The sequence below is a fragment of the Camelus dromedarius genome, chromosome 10 (assembly GCF_036321535.1).
Source record: "Camelus dromedarius isolate mCamDro1 chromosome 10, mCamDro1.pat, whole genome shotgun sequence".
Taxonomy (NCBI): Eukaryota; Metazoa; Chordata; class Mammalia; order Artiodactyla; family Camelidae; genus Camelus; species Camelus dromedarius.
The window spans coordinates 11,148,926-11,166,367 of NC_087445.1; the positions used below are offsets into that span (position 1 = coordinate 11,148,926).

General features: G+C 37.8%; 1 long non-coding RNA gene across 1 annotated transcript in view; it reads left to right on the top strand.

Annotated features, from left to right (window-relative positions):
* The window catches only part of LOC116151285 (uncharacterized), an 826,846-nt gene that overhangs the window by 739,025 nt on the left and 70,379 nt on the right, over positions 1-17,442 (top strand). The window contains exons 10-11 of the long non-coding RNA XR_010382609.1: positions 14,038-14,395; positions 15,738-15,868. This is a non-coding gene — a long non-coding RNA (uncharacterized LOC116151285). The remainder of the gene's footprint in view (positions 1-14,037; positions 14,396-15,737; positions 15,869-17,442) is intronic.

A 17,442-nucleotide genomic window follows, 5' to 3' on the forward strand; every position in this document is an offset into this window, starting at 1 on the left:
TTTACAAAATTCTGAAATTAAGTCTACCAAACAAAGTATATTTAGAGAGTGTCGGTTTCTATCTATACCCTCCTAAGCCTGGTTTTCTCTGCTTTAGGTCGCCATTATTTTTAAATTAAAATTTTGGTTTATTCCTACACTAAGAATAAGCAAATACATATTCATTTCTTTTTATCTCTTTTAGATTGACAGCTGCATGTTATTTATACAGAGAGATTACTTGCTTTTTTAAAAATAATAGCCTTACTGAGATATATTTCACATTACACAAAATTCTTTTATAATGTACACTTTGGTGGCCTTTAGTATATTAACATAGTTGTGCCACCATTGCCACACCACTGTCTAATCTCAGAATATTTTCATCACCCCCAAAAAGCAACCCCATATCCATGAGCAGTCTCCCCCTATTGCCCCATTGCTCCAGCCCCTGGCAACCACTAAGTCACTTCATGTCTCTGAATTTGCTGGATTTGAGCATGTAACAGAAATTGAATGATGTTCTGTTGTGACTGGCTTCTCTAATTCAGCGCACTATTTTTGAGGTTCATCTATATTGTAGTACAAATCAGTACCTTCTTCTTTTAACTTCCAAATAATATTTTATTTGATTCCTGTACCATATTTTATCGATCCATCACTTGCTGGGTATTTATGGTGTCTTCAGTTTTCAGTTATTCTGAACAATGCTGCTGTGACGTTGATGTGCCCATCTATGTGTGATGTGTATTTTCAATATTTTGAGTATATACCTAGGGGTAGAATTGCTGGATCATATTGTATCTCTATGTTTAACATTTTGAGAAACTGCTAAACTTTTTCTAAAGTGGCTGTACCCTTTTACAGGGCATATGGTTTCACTTTCTCTTCCTCCTCACTAACACTCGTTTACCTTTTTGATTATAACCATCCTAGTGAGTGTGGAGCGGTTCCTCAGTGTGGTTTTAACTTAAATTCAGCTAACATTTAATTATGCTGAACATCAGCTCATGTGCCTGTTGGCCGTTGGCATTTATTCTTTGGAGAAATATTTATTCAGATCTGTTGATCATTTTTAAAGTGAGTTATTTGTCTTTTTATTATTGGATTGTAAGATTATATATTCTGCATACAATTCCCTTGTTAGACAGTTTATTTGAAAATTCTTTCTTTCATTCTATGAGTTACCTTTTTAGTTTCTTGATAGTTTTATAGCTTTAGCTAGTATATTTATCTCTGTTATCCACTTGGAGTTAATTTTCTTGCATTGGGTGAAGCTGTGGTCCAACTTCATTCTCTTGCATGTGGCTTTTCTGTTATCCCAGAAAGACTGTTCTTTAACAGTTTTTAAAAAGCTCACTTAGCCTAAGAAGACAGCCTAAGAGACATATCAAAATGTCTCTAGTGGATCCGAACTGAGCCCTTTACTGAGTGAGCACAGAATGACCTTACAAGCATATTTATTCTCGATCCTTTTTATTAAAAAACAGTACCCACAGCCGGAGAGTAAAAGAGACAGTAAGTGCATAGGAAAGAAGCCTTTGCTAAAATATCTACTGAGTATATTACTGCCAAATAAGGCAACTTACATACATTTGTTTCAATATATCTGACTCTTAACAATAGGACTGCTTACTTTTTCAGAAATTGCAGAGGAACCTTTGAAAACAAGCACATCCTTTTTTTTCCTAAAACCACCTCGATGAGCGGAATGCACATTACACAGGTTTTAGCATGAAAATATAGAATAAACACGATATCCATTTGCCATCTGGTGTGTTGTAAATATATTGTTGTTTACTCTTTTCAGAAGCCCTAAATGAATTTCATAATTGCTTCATTCTCTGCAGGATGTGAAACTTCCATGGCCATTCTGGTGATGATGGCTTCTTTAACAAAACAAAAGCAAAATGAGGAGATAGGTGAAGTCATCCAGTGAACCCGCCTGTGTTTGTATATGAAGGAAGTTGTCTCTTGAAATAATACTGTTCTGAGCTTCCGTTGCGGGTTTAAGCAGTGTGACTAATGTCATCTGCTTCAAACGTGTAAGTGCATCCCTGAGACTACCCAGCAGGCTTTCCTGAAAATCAAATCAGAGACAGAGCAGAGCTTAGCAATAAAAGATGATTGGGATGTGTCCCCAGTGCAGTCTTCCACTATCTGTTAGCCTTAATTCTACCATCCTGTCCTTTAGAATGGATATATAAGTGCATGACAAAATGCAGACCATTTTTGAGAGCCATCTGAGTGGTGCATTCTCCTTGTTTTGTGATAGCCGGTATCTAAATATATAATCTCTGTGATCACATCTACTTAGCGAGAGCTTTATATATAGCATACTGAGCTTTACCAGACACAGATGTTATTTTGGTGCTTGGAGTCAGTCACATATATTCTCAAAGAAACTTTCTGATGGTCGCTGATTTTTCTGTCCCCGACTCCATTAGGATTCTTTCCAGTCGGTAATCATTTAACAGCAGGTGCATTTTATGAAACAGGCACAGGAATCTTGAGTGAACTCATGATGAGAAGTCCTTCCATGCTGACCATCTAGACAGAACTGCTGAATAATGTGGGTAGTTACGGGCACCCACCCATGCACGGATTTATTGTTTGTTCAGTGCAATTTGTATGAGTCCATTAGGGATCTTGGAGTGAAGACACTTTGTTTTGATCCAGTTTTCTCCTTTATCTCTTACTGATTTCATCATGTTTCAGTGGATTTTCTCCTCTCTCAGGATCATTTTCTTTTAAAAATCCCCTGCTACCGCCCTTTGTTTAGGACCACATCTGGTCATGCCTTCCCTACCAAATTAATTTCCTAGTAGGCATTCGTTACTCCAGTTTTAATACTGAAAAGCAGAAGGGAAAGGATCATGTCTTTAGAAAATTTACATTTTAAAATAGGATAGAAGAAGGTGTTTGAAGAGGGAAGATTAAAAAAATCTAAGAGAGAGGGGCAAATATTTTGCAGAGGAAAATAAATGTGTATATAATGAGCATATGCACACACACATACAGTACACAAATCATAAAAGTCCAGCTCAATGGAGTTTTATAAACACAGCCACATCTCCAACGCCTGGATCTTGAGATAATTACTGGTGTGACTTTTGAAACTGTGTTAAACTATGTATGTTTATGAAGAATGTATTGTTTTGTGTCTGGCTCTTCTGAACCTTTGTGAGATTTATTAATATTACTGGATGAAGTTATAGTTCATTTTTTAAAGTTTCTGAATAGTATTTCACTGGACAGATACACCACATTTTATTTATCTATTCTATTGGTGATGGGCATTTTTGGATTATCTGCAGTTTTTAGATATTAGTAATGTAATAGGGAAGAACACATCTGACTCCATATTAGATCTGTTCCTTTAGCTCTAACGCTGTGCTGGCTCCCGTGCTTAGTCATGCTGGTTCTGCACCTTTTGTAAAGCAATGTTGCCTCTAGCCTGAAGTACAGGGTAGCCCGTTCTCAAGGCGCTGACCTTTAAGGGTATAACATTTTCCCATTCATATAAAGATGAAAAGTTGCAAAATAGAGAACACTTGTCTTGTTAGAGATTTACAGAAACATCACGACCTGACCCAGGTGGACATCTGTAAGAACAAAGGATTCTGACTTCAAGAGGTTTGCAACAACCAACCACACCCCCTCCCCTTTTTCATATAAACGGAGCCTGAATTCTGATTTGGGGAAGACGGTTCTCTTGGACATTAGTCTGCCATCTTCTCAGTCTGCCCGCTTCCTGAATAAGGTCATTATTCCTTGCCCCAACGCATCATCTCCTGATTTATTGGCCTGTAATGTGGCAAGCAGAACAAGTTTGGACTTGGTAACAGTAATAGTCTGACTATGAATACTTTCTTAGGAAATACACTCATTTCTATTGGGCATTTATTTACTTGGAGTGGAATGCTTAGATCAAAAGTCACTTTTCAATTTTGAAAATATGTCCAACAAGTTTCAGCAGCAAGTGAAAGTTCAAATTTCATTATCAGAAACAGGAGGTATTTTGTACCGTTTTACGTTAGCCACTCTGGTGGATGTGTATCAATAGCTCACCGTGTTTTGGTTTCTCATTGTGAATTAATTTTTATTTCCCTTCTGAGTAAAGTCTTTTGATTATTTTTTCTTAGCTTCATTAACCATTTGGGTTTTCACATTTATGAAGTATCTGTCGTAGTAGTTAGCATTTTTTTCTCTATTCAGCTATCAGCTAAATAGCTCTAGTTAGCTCTGTCTCTCTATTGAAGCGTTTGCATTTGTATTGGTTGGGAAGAAGTTTTTACACATTATGAATATGAGTCCTTTGCAGGATGTACGGTTGACCCTTAAACAATGAAGTCTGAGTATGACTTCATATTCAGCTATCTGAATCTGGGTTTCTGCATCCACAGACTCAACCAACAGCTGAACGTGTAGTACTGTAGTAGTAATTTGACTGAAAAAACTCTGTGTATAAGTGGACCTATACAGTTGTTCAAGGGTCACCTGTATATTCTGCTTCCACTGTGTGGCTTCTTTTATCCAAAATGACAAGCCATTAAAAAGTAGGCACAATATTTGAATAGGCATTTCTCTAAAGATGGCTCACAAATGGCCACTCGGCACATGAAAAATTACTCAAGATCAGTAATCATTAGGGAAATGGAAGTCAAAGCAAACATGAGGTACCACTTTAAACCCTGTTGGATGGCTAAGAAAAAGATCATGACCAATGTTGAGGATGCTGAGAAAATTGAGTAACCACACATACATTGCTGGTGATGTATATAAGTGAAATCCTTTGGAAAACAATTTTACTGCTCCTCACAATATTAAGCATAGAGCTACCAAATGATTCAGCAGTTCCACTCCTAGGTATAAACCTAAGAGGACTGAGAGCATATGCCCCACAAAAATTCATGAATGCTCATAGCAACATTATTCATAATGGTCAAAAGGTGGAAACAAGTCAAATGTCTATAAACTGAATGTGGCATAGCTGCACAGTGGAATTTTACTTGGCAATAAAAAAGAATAAAGGTCCTGGCACATGCTAAAACATGGGTGAATCTTGAAAACATTATGCTAATTGAAAGAAGCCGGTCAGTAAAGACCACATTTGTAGGATTTCATTTATATGAAATGTCCAGAATGGGCAAGTTCAAAGAAACAGAATCTAGATTAGTGGTTGCCGGGCAGCTAGGCGTGAAAGCAACTGAAGTGACTTGTAGTGAATGTGGTTTGGGTGATGAAATGCTCTAAAATTATATAGTTGTGTGGTTTTTGTAACTCTATGAATAAACTAAAAAGCTCTGAGTTGTAAACTTTTGAAAGATAGATGTTATAATATGTGTATTTTATTTAATTAAGCCTGTTTTAAAAAAATACAACTGGAAACAACCTAAACACATCAGTGGGAGAATTAATAATGATCATGATATAACTACACAGTGGACTGTTTAAACAGTGAATAAGCTTGAGTTGTGTATACTAAAAGCAATGGATTTTAAAATAAACATGTTGAGTGGGTAAAAAAAGAAATAAAACATATGGGAGTGATAAACACTAAATGCAGGCTAGTGATTACAATTTTAGTATTTCAAGAAAGAGATTGAGGCATGGTACACAGGAATCTTCACCTGTGTTAGAAATGTTTTTAATTCTTAAAATTACTGTGGCTATACAGGATTTCATTGCATTTCTTTTATGGCTCTTATATTAGATATTTTATAATTGAAAAATAGTGATACAAGAGGACAGAAGACTTAATGGTAAGAATTAGGATCAATTATATTCAGGGTTATATGTAAAATTATGTTCTTTTTGATTCATTAAGTAGAGCAATTTTCTTCTCATAAATAATAAAGGTCGATTAACTTTGAGAGCAAAAAATATCTGTAGCTTTGTTAACATGAGCATTAAAGTTGAAGCTAGCACCTTGCCTGATACTTTGAAACATGTCCAGTGGTCTCAGATTTTTACTGCTGGCACATAAGCCAAGAAGTCATCAGGCATAAAATGGTGCCCCCCCACCTTTTCCAGATAATTGCTGGTGAAAATTCTGTGCTTGTTCTAGCTCAGTGATTCACCACCCTAGCTGCAACTTAAAATCAGCTGGGGAGGTTTTTAAAATGTGCCCTCTGTGCCTCACCTGCAGATATTCTAATTTAATTATTTCTGGGTGGAGCCGAAGCATTGGTTGCTTCTGAAAGCTCTCCAGGTTATTCTAATATGAGACCAGGTTTGAGAGACGTTACTCTAGACTTGGTTCTCCCTACTTACTTCCTGTGCTCTCTGACCGCCTTTTCCAAATCCAATTCTTTCTCTAGCCTTGGGGGTGTTTCATTGGTATTGATGGCCTTCTTAGATCTCCTCCGGCATGGACCTAGTTTCCTTTTGGCTCCTGCCTACATGGTTTCTTGATTCCAGCGTTCCCTGCAGCTCTGGGAGAGAAATGCTTTCCTCCATCTGGTTTCCCCAAGCTAATAACCCTCATGGCTCATAGCACTATCGGAGCAGATTTACACATTTGCTGATGAATTGCCATGTTGATAAGTAAAGAAAGAAATACTAAATAAGACTTTAAAATTGGTTTTTGCATGAAATCATGACTGGTGTTTTGCTGAAAGAATATGCAAAGATTAAGGAAGACGATACTCCTTGACTACCTCACAGCCAATCAGGAGACCAGCTAACTGGAGAACGTTTTTGATAACTCGCAGAAACTGAGACACATCCTCTCTTAGCTCGGTACTCACTGTACTGCTCTCCATTTGAAGTAGTCTTCGACATGGTTCTAAGCTTTCAGATGCGGCTTTCCAGTTCACTGGGTGGCCAGCCTGTGGTTTCTTACTTCCTACTATGTCAACATTCCAAAGCCCCTTTCCCCTGTTCTTTTTTCTTTAGCCTTTTATTCTAGAGATTTTATTTACATGTAGAGTATCAACTCTCAGACCAAGTTAATGACTGTTGAATCTTTGTCTCAAACCCTCCCCCTCTCCCAAATACCACACTCATGAGCTATGATAGGACGACCTCAGGGATGTCCATGTTCTAATCAGAACCTTAAGATATGTTAACTGTTAGGGCATAAGGGACTTTGCAGGTGTGATTAAGTTAAGGATCTTGAGATGAGGAGAGTATCCTGGGTTATTCAGTTGGGCCCATTGTCATCACAAGGGTTCTTAGTAAGAGGGACGCAGAAGGATCAGAGTGAGTGGGAGTAGTAGATGGAACAGAAGCAATAGGTAGAGTGACACAAAGCAGGGACCATGAGCCAAGGGATGCTCAAGATGACTTCTAGAAGCTGAAAAAGTTACAGAAACAGATTCTCTTCTCAGAGTCTCCCAAAGGAACCAAGCATTTCCAAGACCTTGACTTTGCTCAGTGAGGATGATTTTGGATTTCCCACTTTCAGAAATACAAGGTAATAAATGTGGTATTTTAAAACAATAAGTCTGTGGTAATTTGTTACACAGCAATAGGGAACTGATACAGTTCCTAATTCTGAAAAGAACTTCCATCTGGTTGAAAATTAATAGGTCTAAAATGAAATTTCTGCCTCTAAGACCAAATGGTATATTCACTCCTTTCTTAAGAAATCAAAAAGCTCCCAAGTCTTACTGATTTCTTCATCATGCCACTTTCTTTCACTACCCTAACTCATGATCCGAGTTCAGGCACTAATCAACTTGTACAGGAATTATTGCTGCAGGGGATTTTCATCTGATCCCTTTCCACCAAGCTTTTTTATTTTTACCTCAATCGTCAAGTACCTTTACATCAACCTGTTTTAGGTTCCACATTTCTCTTGTGCTCTAAAATTGTCCTTTATTATTATTATTATTATTTTTATTGAAGTATAGCCAGTTTATAATGCATCAATTTTCAGTGTACAGCATAATGCTTCAGTCATACATATACATACATATATTCATTTTCATATTTTTCATTATAGGTTACTACAAGATATTGAATGTAGTTCCCTGTGCTATACAGAAGAAACTTGTTGTTTATCTGTTTTACATGTAGTAGTTAATACTTGTAAATCTTGAACTCCCAGTTTATCCCTTCCCACCCTCTTCTAAAATTTTCATAGCCTGCTCATCACTTAGCAAGTAAATTACAGATTCTTTAAGTATCTTTTCAAGAATCTCTTCATTTTCTAGTATATAGTTACATACTGTCCGTTCTCCAAGAAGAAGAAATATTTCTCTTCTGTTTCAAGGCATATAACACTTTTTATATCATATCTGTGTTAAATAATACCATGCATTGCTGTTTTCAGTATAATTGTTAACATACATATTAATTTTAATACTCTGAAAAGGGAAAAAGAGGATTCTGTCTTAGTCTTGGATTTTCTGAGCCTCACTTTACAGCTTGTTAAATGAAATAGTATTGAATAATATTGAGCAAAAGAATAATCTGTATCAATTACAAATTATGGCTATTTAATAAGTATTGACACAATTAATTCATAATTTTTTTTGAGAGAAAACCAAGACAGTGGAGTTATCCAAAAGCAGGGAAAAGTTTTTAAATTATTCTTCAACAGTAAGAAATCATGCATAACTAAAGATAACTTAACATATGAAATTAAGCAGACAAATTTTGAATACGTTTGGTAGTATGTTTTATTTATTAGTCTATTTAGAGATTTTATATATATTATATATAGTATATCTAGTTATCTATCTGGCACTTTGCTAAGTATTGTGGAATCAGACAAAAAGAATAATTATGTACGCCAAAGGATCAGATAGTGTAGTAACAGGGATTTTTGATTTCAACACTTAAAGCCATCTAAAATAAAATGAGCTTTAATTAAAATGACCAATAGTATTTCCCCTCTGTTCTACTATGTATATATGCACACATACATAAACACATATATATTTTTCATAATGTGGCATATATGTATCATTCTCATCAGATCTAAGTTGCACCTGATATTTTAGTGCTAAAGCTGAGATACTCTTTAAAAATGTTCAGTTTGATAGTTTGAATTCAAACTAAAGAAAGCCAAATAGGACATGAATAGCCACTAATACTCACAGAATCACTGATTGATCTACATGTAACCACATCTTTCATACATGAATTCCTTATGTATTTCCACTACAAATTTATACAGTCCCTTCTTGAGCATTCAGAAAGGAAATTTATCCTCTCTGATAACAGTTCAGAATACCCTTAAAAATCCTGGACTTCCAGATAGTTCACTCTTAGAAGTTTGAACTCTTACCATTTAGAGTTAGAGACAATTCAAATCTATGTCAGCACTTCTGAAAAGTTAGAAGCCTATCTAGTCCAAGCATTAAAAAAGAAAGCCTGATATGTATCTTTGCATATAATCTAAGCCCCGGCATGCAGGAAGGCCTGCTTAAGGAAAATTGATTATGTCCTCTCACTAATGAGGCCTGATAGCTAGTCTTTCTGTTCTTTATCCAGCTACAAGCTGAATATTTCATCCCTTCCCCTTATAAGAGACTTTTTAAAATAGCCCTTTCTTACTTGTAGAGATGGTATTCATAGTTGTATGCAGTTGGGATTATTGGAATAGTCTGATCAAAATTCCCTACTGTCTATATACAGTGGAATATTACTCAGCCATAAAAAAGAATTCAGTAATGTCATTTGTACCAACATGGATGGACCTAGAGATTATCATACCAAGTGAAGTAAATCAGACATAGGAAGACAAATATCATATGATATCACTTATATGTGGAATCTAAAAAAATAATACAAATGAACTTACAAAACAGAAATAGACTCACAGACATAGAAAACAAGCTTATGGTTACCAACAGGGAAAGGGGGATGTAGGTAAATTAGGAGTTTGGGATTAGGAGACATAAACTACTGTATACAAAATAGATAAACAAGGCCCTACTCTTAGCACAGGGAACTATATTCAATACCTTGTAATAACCTCTAATGAAAAAGAATATGAAAAGGAATATATATATAATGTATGTATAACTGAATCAGTATGCTGTACACCAAAGCTAACACAACACTGTAAATCAGCTATATTTCAATTAAAAAAAAGATACAAGTTTATATTGTACAACACAGGGAATATAGCCAATATTTTATAACAACTATAAATGGAATATAACCTTTAGAAATTGCATATCACTGTGCTGTACACCGAAATTTTATAATATTACAAATCAACTTTCTTTCAATAAAAATTCTTTTAAAAATTTGAAAAACATTCCTGTTGTATAGCAGGATCACAGATTCTCTCATATTGTCATAAGTGTATTTTTATCTACATTATCATACTTTCTTTTTTTTTTTTTTACTTGAAGTTCAGTCGATGACAATGTATCTCTATCTGGGATCTTGTGCTGGACACCATACATATATATATTCATTTTCATTTTATTTCAGCCAAACTCCTTTCCTCTGCATACTATATCCTCAGTGATCATACAGTGATAGTGAAAGGATGAGTCTCCCACCAGCCAGATGAGTTCATGATCCCTGACAGTTAATAGAGACTTCAGAGCCATTTAATTGCCTTTACATCCATATCTTAAATATATAAAAAAAAGACAATTAAGAAGCATTTTAAAGAGGCAAAGTGTAATCAATCATATGTAACTGTTGAACTCAAAGCTAATGTATTTTCTTTGTTCAGAAGTTCCTGTAGTTTATTCCGTTCCAGAATTCTCCTTCGTGTTTTTCTTATTACTTGTAATAAAGAGTCTGATTCCAGTTTGGATGTGTGACTGCAGACAGCTTTCAAGGCCCACCTCTCCCAGTTCCTGGAGTGTTCCCTCCCGTGGCATCAGTGACAAGTTCAAAATGCCGAAACCCATCCTAGAACCTTCCCCCCTCCCTGTGCCACTATTTTACATCGCTCAGTTTTTACTTGGGAAACAAGAAAGTCTATTTTTCTCCTTCTCTATCTTTTTTCCTATTTCTCCTTCTAAATCTTCAGTTTGTTAGTTTCTAAGAAACCAAAGTATTGCTTCCGATGTACTTGTGACTCATAAAGCTTAAGTGAAACAGCCCTTGTGAAAGCTTTGTTCAGGGTTTTCTTGAAGACTGTCGTTCCTAAAATGCAAACGGGATTGTCTGATAGGTTTAGGAGGCTAAGAGGTTGAGGAGAAGTTGGAGGAAGAGATAAATGTGAGAAAGATGGCTTTATTAAAATTAACTTTATCTTGTGGCAGAGACTTTGCTATTGAGCGGAGCTTGATTTGACTAATTCCCTCTGGAGATCAGAGTCCCTCATTCTAAAACATCAAGAAAGTTGGCTTGCTGTGACATCACGTCAGACGCTGCCTACGTATGTCTGAATGTTCATACGTGGTAAACAATAAATCTATATATGAGTATACATATATATGTATATGTATATACTGAAAAATACTATATACTTACTTTAAAAGTATGTTTGATTATTTTCAAGTATTTTATACAACAAAGTTGTAAAGTTGCCCAGTGGTTTCCATAAGACAAGGTAGCTTTATTTTTGTAAAATTGTTTTTCAAGTTTTGCTTTCTTCTTTAGATCAAAGGTAGGAAAAGAGGAGAGAAAATGATTTATTTCTAAGCCATCATTTAGATGCAAGTCTGAGAAATGTTGACTTTGGAAAATAAAGGAAGAAAGGGAATTGGCCTGTAGACAGTTCAAGGAAGAATTTGGTTAAATAGCCACCTGCCATGCTTCAGAGGGTTTTTGAACCTTAGACTGGGAATATAAGGAATAATTTTTATCAGTCTTGCTTTGGGATCCTCATTAACTTTTCTCTTCACTGTACTACACAAAGGACATTGTCGTACCTATATTCTGGTTGTAGAAAAAAAATAATGTATCTTTAAGGGTTATTAAAATGTTCAAACTCTCATTGCATGATCCAACTTCTAAGAATTGAGCTAAAGAATATAGTGAGAGAGAAAAAAGCATGTAACATGAATGTTATGTTTTTCATATGAAAATATTTTTATTCAAATTAGTTGAAATTTAGAACATTATGATACATGAAAACATAACAATAAAGAAATGAAGGCTTAAAAATTTCACATATGTTACTTAAAAACTGCATAAATATCTCCTTTTAAAGATAAAGACAGGAAGAAATATATACATAATAGAATTGTGAAGATGACAGTCTTTTAATTTTTCTGTATAATATTTGCATAATTTAAAAGAAGTTCTTACATTACTGTAGTTACATGTGAAAATTACACCACTCATCTAAATCTGGTAACTGAGGAAGCTGTCTTAGTGATTGAAAAGGTGTTCCCTGAAGGGCCCATCAGGAGGACACAATGGTGTAGGGTGTTTCTGAGGAGGATAATTTTTTCCGTTAGCCAAATATTCATGCGTGTCTGAATAGAGATGGAGTTAAGCATGTGGTATAAAGTAGGTGAGTGAGAGCGTTTCCTTTGAGAAAACTAAATTATTGTTGAGTGGCAGTTGGTTTATGTAAACTTAACCTGGGATTGCAGAATCCTAAGTAGTAACTGATGAGGTAAAGAAAGCTCCAGAACCCTGGGCAATCTTCCAACACCAACAGTCATCCAGAGTAAAGAATTATTAGAGGTTGTACATCCATGGTGTCTTAGAGATTTACAAGAGGACTGTGTTTGGCCAAATGCTTGAACACCATGAACAAATAATCTAGAGGATCCCTGCCTTCAAAAGCCAGCTTCAGTGAAACACGTTTGAAAGGAGAAGCATCTGCAAGCTGAGGTTATTAGAGAAGCTGCCTGCTGGTGTGGAGGTGAGCTTTTGGGTATCGTCTCTTGGACAGAGATTAGGCTGAATGAGACAAGCTTTCTATGAGAAGGAAGGGTGTACAGAAGACCCAAGTCATTTATTGGAGAAAGGCTGAGGTTATCATTTTCCTTCCGGGGGGATCGACTATGCCTAAGGAAACAGAACCCACAAATAACCAAATGGCTGCTCTGTCAGAGCCTCAAGTCCACCACAATTTTCATGCAGTAGCTGCACCATGCACTGGCCGTCTACCTGAGCGATGGCTAATGCCTTTTATGTTAGTTCCTTTCTCACCGGGGATGATCTGTGAAGTGGAGGATAGAATGAGATGTCATCTAACGCTTAGGAAGGGGGAAATGCAGCCCAGCAAGCTACTACCTGAAGTGAGACTCGAATTTCCCTTCAACTTATAAAAGACTGGACTGACGCAAACACATGTATCAATAGAAATTCTCCTTAGTGGGAGCCGTTAGGATGAAAGCCAAAATTATGCATCATGGGAAATAAATTATAGATAAGTAGGTAGGTAGATTTGATTTTGTTCTGCTTTTAGATCATATCAAGATTGCGAGGCTGTTTTTTTCAAAGAGAAAAAAATGTCTTGAGTGAGGGGGTCACTCTACTGGGGGTTGGGTTGTACTAGAGTAAGAAGAACAGGAGAAGACAGACAGTGGCCTGAGGAGTGAGTGAAGCTGTGGGAGCCAGGGGCGCTTGCTGGAAGCAGGAAAGACTGAGAGGTTAACTGTCAAGAGGCAAAAATAACTGCCAGGTGGGAGTTGAAAGTGTTGGGAGGGGGTAGAATGGAGCCCGAATAAGAGTTCCAGGGGCAATGGCTGCTCTTATGAGGGAACCCTGCTGTTTCCAACTTAGACTGAAGCAGTGTCTGGCCAGCAAGGCTCTGTGCTTCTGGTGAGTGTCCTAGCAGTGATGTCTGTGAGTAAAGAAGGTTAGAACAAAACAAGGAAACATTTTTCTTCCCTGCCAATAGCAGGCTTGCACCAAAGCTGGAGTCTGCGTGTGGGAGTCTTTAGCGTGGTGTCTAATAGTTTGTAAATATTCAGTATCTCTGTGTGTGTGTGTGTGTGTGTGTGTGTGTGTGTATGTGTGTGTGTGTGTGTGTGTGAGTAAGTAAATATAAACTTTAATTTGTCCCCCATTTTTTCCTTCTCACCTAACCTGACTACAGGACTCCCATGCTGTCCTCTGCTGGAGGTAGCCTGGTCAAAAACACTGTAATTGCAGAAATGATTCTTCTTTTTATCTTCTGTGACACCTATGCCTTTCCCCTGCCCTACCATTAAAGGGAGTGACTGCCTCCAGATGTATTATATGCAGGTCCAAATGGTGAAGAGTGCATAGAGGAATTAGGGGCAGGATCTAATACACAAGAAGAGAGATCCTGTTGTCCTGAGGGGCAGTGCCCAGCCCCCTGCCTTCCATGTGCCTGCACACCTTCAGCCCTCCGAGGGAGACCCGTGTGGAAAAGGATGACATCAAGCAAAGAGCATAGGTGTGGGAAGTCCCTCTCCCTACAGCACATCGCCGGCTGCTCTTAGCTCCCAAGTTTGAGAGCAGGAAGACTTGCTTCAGATGGCTGGCACTGCGGTCCCCAGCCCTGCCTCAGATGCACAGAACAGTGTACAGAAGGAGAAAAGCACGACTCTCTTTCTGAAACAAGGTAAGGACTTGAGGATTAATGGGATAATTTTGAACTAGGCTCGGCCAACTTGAAAACTCCAACAAGGACGCTACCACAGCTTAAGGGGCCAAGCAAAGGTCTCAGCTTGCTTTTCTCTGGTTTCCAGGGATATTGGAGTTTTTGTGTGAATTACTAAGGTTAATATTGTCTTACTTATAGAAGAAACATTTCCAAAACTTACCACGGTCATCTTGAAGCTGAATTCTATTACTTCCTTTTTTAGGCATGAGTCCCATGAGTATAAAGGTGCCAATAAGCAGAATAAATTTTAAAAATGAGCTATGGAGAGGAGGACTCTGGAATATTGGACAAAGGGAATAAAGAAATCCATGGCTTATATGGCAGCCGGGGGGTGTGGCTGTGATTTACAAGTGAGACATTGGGTAGGTAAATTCTTCAGAGAAATCTGGTGTCATATGAGATGCTGGAAGAAACACAGGGTGAAAATGTCACTCAGGAATTAAGTGAGCTTTTCCACACCCCCATCACCTTGCCGTCAAAACAGTTTTTCTGCAGAACCACTCGTGATCCATAGAATGGCTATGAGGTTTGGGGCAAGTCACTCTAGTTGCTGGTTAGGTTAAATGCTGAATAATTTTTTTTTCCCAAGAAAGAGCAGGTAGCAGAAGGTCAAACTTAAAAGGTCAAGTGAAACAGGAAAACTTCTACTTAAGGGGTGTGATCCGTGCTCTTACCCGCTTTTGCAGTTGCAGTACTCGGAGCTGAGGATCATTCATCTGAAACGGAACCAAAGCACTTCTTTTAGGTGTGTGTCAGCTGAGGTTTTCCCCCTTTTGTTCTCTGGGTCCTGGCTTGAGATAGTGGTTCCTACCCTCATTACTCCAGGAGCACCAGGTGCATAAAGAAATAATAAGGGAAGAGGCATCAGTTTAACAGGGAACTAAAATAGTGATGTTTATATGCAAATGCCCAAGAATCACTGTCTTTCTAAAGGAGCGGTGGGAATAGTAGAGGCCACTAAGATGTCTCGTGATCAGAGCAGAAAGACCATTGAGAGGACCAAGCTGAGGGAAGGGAAAGGATGGGAGGTGGCAGTTCTAGGAGAGAGAAGGGGCACAGACACCTCTGGAGGAGAAACAGGCTTTTGTCTCAGGGCGGAGCAGAGCCATAACACAGACGGGGGTAGAGGGCAAAGGGTCACAACCTCCTGATGGAAGTACTGGGTCTAGTGTGCAGAACGGACCTGGGGGACTGCCCTCTGAGCAGATGTTGGTGGAAGAAAAGAAAGACTACTTCTGTCCAGTGACATTCCTGGGAATGAGAAAATGAAAGTAAAGACGTGTTCTCTCTCTGTCTTCAGATGATACATGCACAGGAAATTAAATGGTAGTGAATGAACACTAAGCCTGGAAGAGAAAGTTGTAGACAAGCTGAGAGAAACTGAGAGCTAAGCCAGCAGCGGAGGAGATGTCCATATTTGCCGGACAATTTGTGAGTCCTAAGTGGGAAATCTAAGCCCCCTAGAAATGTGATTTCAGCCCAGACCACAGCTCCTGCCGCTAATGAGAATGGCCATCCCAGGCAACCTTGAACCCCTCTTGAAAGGAAAAAAACAAAACAAAACAAAACAAAACAAAAACCAAAAAACCCCTCTCACTTATCTTTGGCCAGTTGCAGGGAGTCTTTGAGGATTCCTGGAGATTGATCACTTGGAAGTTTGCCACTTTATGCGCTATGTCCATATCTAGATCCTCAGAGTAATGGAGGTCTAGAGACCAGAATGTAGCTGGAACCCAAAAGGGTGGGAAAGGCAGCCTTGAGTCACAGATGCCTGAGCCCTCAGGCTTGCAAGGGCTTGAAGGATCCTGACTCGTGGAGCCCCACTGCAGTAGTCCTCAGGAGAAAGCCCTTGGCAGAACAAGAAGCAGACAGGGCTTGGATTTGATATTTCCAAGCTGTGTCTACGGTTGCCTGGAACCAGGAAGAAAGACATATTGCCTTCCTTGAGAAGGAAGCCATAATCTCTCCAAATGGGAGGAGTGAGGCCAAGCTCTATCAGGGTCAGGAGGCCACAGGGTATCCCTGAGCCTGGTGAGGTCCAGAATTGGAGCTTGTGAACAGGACATCTCTGAGATAAGCAAATGTGCAGTTGGAATAAGGGAAAACTCATCCAACTCTAACAACAAAAATTTTCTGTTATTGGCTTCTGCAGGAACCAATTATTTTGTTCTATTTTTTATTTTTTTTATTGAAGTACAGTCAGTTTACATTGTGTTAATTTCTGGTGTACAGTGTAGTGATTCAGCTATACATATATATTCCTTTTTATATTCTTTTTCATTACAGTCCATTACAAGATAGTGACTATAGTTCCCTGTGCTATATAGTAGGACCCTGTTATTTATTTTATATATAGTAGTTGGTATCTGCAAATACTCAACTCCCAGTTTGTCTCTCCACACTGCCCCTCTTTCCCCTCTGGTAATCATAAATTTGTTTTCTTTCTGTGGGTCTGTTTCTGTTTTGTAAATAAATTCATTTGTGTCATTTTTTTAAAATTCCACATATAAATGATATACAGTATTTTTCTTTCTCTTTCTTACTTCACTTAGTATGGTAATGTCTAGGTCCATCCATGTTGCTATAAATGGCATTATTTTATTCTTTTTGATGGCTAAGTAGTATTCCAGTGTATAAATATACTGCAATTTCTATATCCAGTCATCTGTTGATGGACATTGAGATTGTCTCCATATCTTGGCTATTGTAAACAGTGCTTCTATGAACATTGGGCTGCATGTGTCTTTTCAAATTAGAGTTTCCTCTTGATATATGCCCAGGAGTAGGATTGCTGTGACCCAATTACTTTAAATGTTAGTGATGCCAGAGTAACCAGTTATAGATTGAGAAAGGATAAAATTTGTTAGAGTTATGCCAATTTTGTTAGAGTTAACCAACTTCCTCTAAAATGTGTTTTCTTGGTAACATGTTTTATCTTTGCAGATTTTGGAGACAGGGATGAGAATTGGAAACTTATCATCCAACAAAATATCTAACCTATAAGC